A 5,168-nucleotide genomic window follows, 5' to 3' on the forward strand; every position below is an offset into this window, starting at 1 on the left:
TTCAGTGTCTCGTGGTGACTTCAATCTCAGTCACAATAGCGGTAGAGTACTATGCTTTGCACCTTGGCTGCAGAGTAACGCCGTTTCATTTCACTGTATTCATGGATATTCATGCATGGTTGAATGACAATTAAACTTGGACCTGCACCATGGACCTCTCCCTCTGTCCGGGATCCACACCTGAGCCCTGGGGAGATTTCTGCTGACAAGTGAATGTCAGGTCATTACAGGTCAGGGGCAGATAAATGAGCTTCTGGCTCGTGGGAGCTTCCGCTAAAAGAGGCAGCCATGTGTCACTCTTCCAATGCTTTCCCCCCACTCGTCTGCAGGCTGTGTTTGGAAGTGCAGGGGGCGAGAATAGGAGTGAACGGATCTCCCAAACACTGCCAGGCGTCAGCTATCTAAATCCAAGGATTAGGAACTCAGAACAGCACCATAGTCCCGATTCAATCTTGGATGAAGAACTTCCAAGTCCCTTTTAGACAAGGAGATTTCTGGTTTTATTGAAACACAAGGCGACTACTGAGATCAGGCCCGTTGTCCCAAACCGATATCCAAATCTCGGTACATATTCTGCTTAGTGTTGGAAACCACTTTTTAAATTAATACTTTTTATAAGTTTGTTCTTTTTTTTACAAGCGCGCGTATTTTTCACAGTTTGTGGTGGTTGATCCCCACTCAGTGGCAGAAATCGGTACTGCGGTTAAATTAACACCTTTGTCCTATTTCTATTGTCCTAAGTATTAGCACATTACTCACTTAATGTATTTGTTTTAATTATGTATCATATTAACTAGTTTATCTCTATCTGAATGACTTCCGCCCAGTTGCACTCACCCCTATCATTGCAAAGTGCTTTGCGAGACTGGTTCTGTCACATCTGAAATCCTGTCTGCCCACCACCCTGGACCCCATCAATTTGCCAATCGCTCCAACAGGTCAACGGAGGACACCATCTCCACGGCACTTCACTCTGCCCTGACCCACTTGGACAGCCCCAACCCTTACGTCAGAATGCTGTTCATTGACTTTAGTTCGGCATTCAATACTGTGACCCCCTCCAAGCTGATCGCCAAACTTCGCCAGCTTGGTATCAGCTCATCTCCCTGCAATTGGACCTTGGACTTTCTGACTAACAGATCCTGATCTGTTAAGTTAGACAACCCCTCCTCCTCCACTCTCACCCTGAACCGGTACCAGCATGCCTCTAGGCTGTGTGCTGAGCCCTCTTCTGTACTCCCTTTTCACCTATGACTGCATTCCTGTACATGGTTCTAACTCCATAATCAAGTTCACAGACGACACCATGGTGGTTGGCCTGATCAGAGGGGATGACGAGACAGCCTACAGGGACAAGGTCCAGCACCTGGCTGCATGGTGTGCCGACAACAACCTGGCCCTTAACACCCAGAAGACCAAGGAGATCATTGTGGACCTCAGGTATGCTAGGAACCACACTCATGTCCCCATCTACATCAATGGAGCTGTAGTGGAGTGTGTATCAAGCTTCAAATTCCTTGGGGTCCACATTTCCGATGATCTCACCTGGTCCCTGAACTCCTCCATCCTGATCAAAAAGGTGCAACAGCGCCTTTATTTCCTGCAGAGCATCAAGAAAGCTCACCTCTGTCCCAGGATACTGATGGACTTTTACCGCTGTACCATTGAGAGCATACTCACCAATTGCATCTCAGTGTGGTATGGCAATTGTCCCGTATCCAACTGCCCAGCGGATTATCAGCACCTAATTCCCCACCATTGAGAACATCTACCATAAATGCTGCCCGGGCAGGGTGAAAAGCATTATCAAGGATGCATCTCACCCTAACCATGGACTTTTTACTCTCCTCCCATCCGGTAGGCGCTACAGGAGCCTCCACTCCTGCACCAGCAGGCACAGGAAGAGCTTCTTCCCTGAGGCTGTGACCCTGCTGAACCTCACATCACAGCGCTAAGCAGTATTGCACCCATATTGTACTGTCTCAGTACTTTTATATTTGTGTGCTGTAGCACTTACTCTTTATTCGCAGTTATTTTGCAAATAACACTATTCTTTTGCACTTCTGGTTAGATGCTAACTGCATTTCATTGGCTTTGTATCTGTACTCGGCACAATGACAATAAAGTTGAATCTAATCTAAGGAATTTTCCTTATCCATAAAAGTGATGGATTTTTCAGAGACATCATCTTTATTATTTTGTCTTCACCTTTAATTTATGTCAGTATTGTTTCTGAGCTCTTTGTTTGGTTGGTTAGTGTTTGTATATTAAAATAAACTGAAGACTTAGGAGTTAAGACTACTCATCATTCCTTACTCCCAGAAGAACCCTAAGGATCAAAAAGTAAACAGCGATCCAACATCAGTTCAAGCTGCAATCCAAAAGGAGGTTCTGGTTCTATCCTGTAATCAACTAAAATCTCAATTTGCGCTGCATGGAAAAATGAAATCTTTGCATCAGCTTTTGTTCTTTAGAAATTCACCTTGGTTCAGCCTCCTCTGGTTGTGTGTGGACTTTTCTTCCAGTGAGAACATGTTTTCTTCTGTTCTCTCTGGCTAACAATATCAAACACTTTGTCACGACTAATAACGGGCCTGATCTCAGTTGTGTTTCAATAAAACCACTAATCTACTTGTCTAAAAGGGACCTGGAAGTTCTTCATCCAAGATCTATTCACACTTTTTATTACTATGTATTGCAAAGTAGTGCTGCTACATAAAGAGTAGACTGTTTTCTAAACGGAGAGAAAATACAAAAATCTGAGGTGCAGATTTGTATATTGAGTCTGTGGTGAGGAAGTCAAATGCAATGTTAGTATTCATTTCAAGAGGACTAGGCTATAAAAGCAAGGATATAATGTTGAGACTTTACAAAGCACTGGTGGGGCCTCACTTGGAGTTTTGTGAGCAGTTAACTTAGAAAGGATGCACTGACATTGGAGAGGGTTTTCAAAGAGGTTGATGAAAATGATTCCAGGATTGAAAGGCTTGTCATGTGACGGGCGATTGATGGCTCCGGGCCTGTACTCACTGGAATTCAGAAGAATGAGGGGTGATCTTATTGAAACCTGTTGAATGGTGAAAGGCCTCGATAGAGTGTAAACACAAAATACACTGGGGTCAAAGCAACACGTACAACACGCTGGAGGAACTCAGCAGGTCGATGGATGTGGAGATGATGTTTCCTGTGGTGGGCGAGGAAAGACCAGGACACAGCCTCAGAAGAGAGGAATGTCCTTTTAAAACTGAGATGACAAGGAAATTCTTTAGCCAAACTGTGTTGAATCTGTGGAATTTGTGGCCACTGGCAGCTCTGGAGGCCAAGTCTTTATGTATATTTAAGGCAGAGATTGATAGATTCTTGGTTGGTCAGGGCATGAAGGGATACGGGGAGAAGGCAGGAGATTGGAACTGAGAGGGGAAAATGGAGCAGCCATGATGAAATAGTGGAGCAGACTCGATGGGCCAAATGGCCTAATTCTGTTCCCATATCTTACAGTCTTATAGCTTTATAACAGCAGATTTCACAACACATGCTGGTGATATCAAACCCAATTCAGTTTCTGAGTTATTGCAGCTGCTGATCCCACCCAGGTCTGAACCCTGGTCCCTGAGCATCGCGGGGGTTTGTTCTACTGATGCCAGCCTTAAACAAGACCAATGTTTAATATTGTGGGTGTGTGACAATTTTTTTAAAAATCAGTTCTATTTCAGATCCTGTGACTCAGTTGCTTGATGTCTCTGCCACACCATCAGTGTACTGTACTGAGGCCATTCAGCCTTGGCCGTGTTTCTGTTCCACACCTGTCCTTTTAAGTGCACCCCTGCTCTTGTTCCAACCGGTCACCGCTTGAATTTCCTCTGTGTCTTCCTGCACTTTACAGATGACGACGACTTCCCCAGGGTTTTGTCCCAACTGGAAGTGGAAGTTTCTCAGGGCTCTGGACCAAGGAGGAATGGCAGAGGTGGTTAATCTCCTTCCCTGCTGGGACATTTGCGTCTTTTCCACTGATTTCAAACGGCTGAGCCTCGCACAGCTGGTTTTATTTTTGCAACACACCGCCCTCCTCTAAAGCATGAGGTCGGAATGGTGGGTAAATCTTTTCTGGAGCAGAGTCAGAAGCCGAAGAACTCACACAAAGTGCTGGAGGAACTCAGCAGGCCGGGCAGAATCTGTTTTTTTAATAAAAGTACAGTTGACGTTTTGGGCTGAGACCCTTCAGCAGGACTTGGGGGAGGCACTTTTGGGTTTCAGAAAGTTGGGAGGGGGGGGGTGTCTAGAGTTTGCGGGGAGGAGGAAGCGAGGATCAGACCAGGAGGACTGTGGCTACAAATGAAAGGTCAGCAACACTTGGGAAGTGATTGACTACATAAAACAGAAGTTGCTTTATTTCTGCAAAATGATGGGGGAACTCAGCAGGTCGGGCAGCATCGATGGAGAGTGTTGTGTTCTTTGTATTAATACGTACCGTGGGTTTCTAATAATGAAACGTATTCTGGAAGAATAGAACTTTTATTTACAATAGCAACAAAACCACACGTGTCTGACAGAGCCGGGCTTCTCAACATTTCTTGATCTTTCTTAAATTTCTTAGCATGCTCAGAACTCTTTCCAATCACGTTCTTGCACGTGATATCACCACAGAGAGGAATAAACGGTCGACGTTTTGAGCCGAGACCATTTAACTGTGCCGGTGTCTGGTGAAGGGGTTCAGTCCGAAGCCTCGACTGTCTATTCCCTCCGCAAGGACGCTGCCCAACCTGCTGAGTCCCTCCGGCAGTTTGCGTATGTTGCTCTACATTCCCATGATCTGTGTTTTTTTTTGTGTGTGTGTGCTTACAGACATCCCATCTCTCCCATGGGTTCTGGGAGTCTCCTGCATATTGATAGCGGCTCCCTGACAATAGACAATAGGTGCAGGAGTAGGCCATTCGGCCCTTCAAGCCCAGCACCGCCATTCAATGTGATCATGGCTGATCATCCACAATCAGTGCCCTGTTCCTGCCTTCTCCCCATATCCCTTGACTTTACTATCTTTAAAAGCTCTATCAAACTCTTTCTTGAAAGCATCCAGACAATTGGCCTCCACTGCCTTCTGAGGCAGAGCATTCCAAAGATCCACAACTCTCTGGGTGAAAAAGTTTTCCCTCAACTCTGTTCTAAATGGC

This window comes from Hemitrygon akajei, chromosome 25 (assembly GCF_048418815.1).
Source record: "Hemitrygon akajei chromosome 25, sHemAka1.3, whole genome shotgun sequence".
NCBI classification, from domain to species: Eukaryota; Metazoa; Chordata; class Chondrichthyes; order Myliobatiformes; family Dasyatidae; genus Hemitrygon; species Hemitrygon akajei.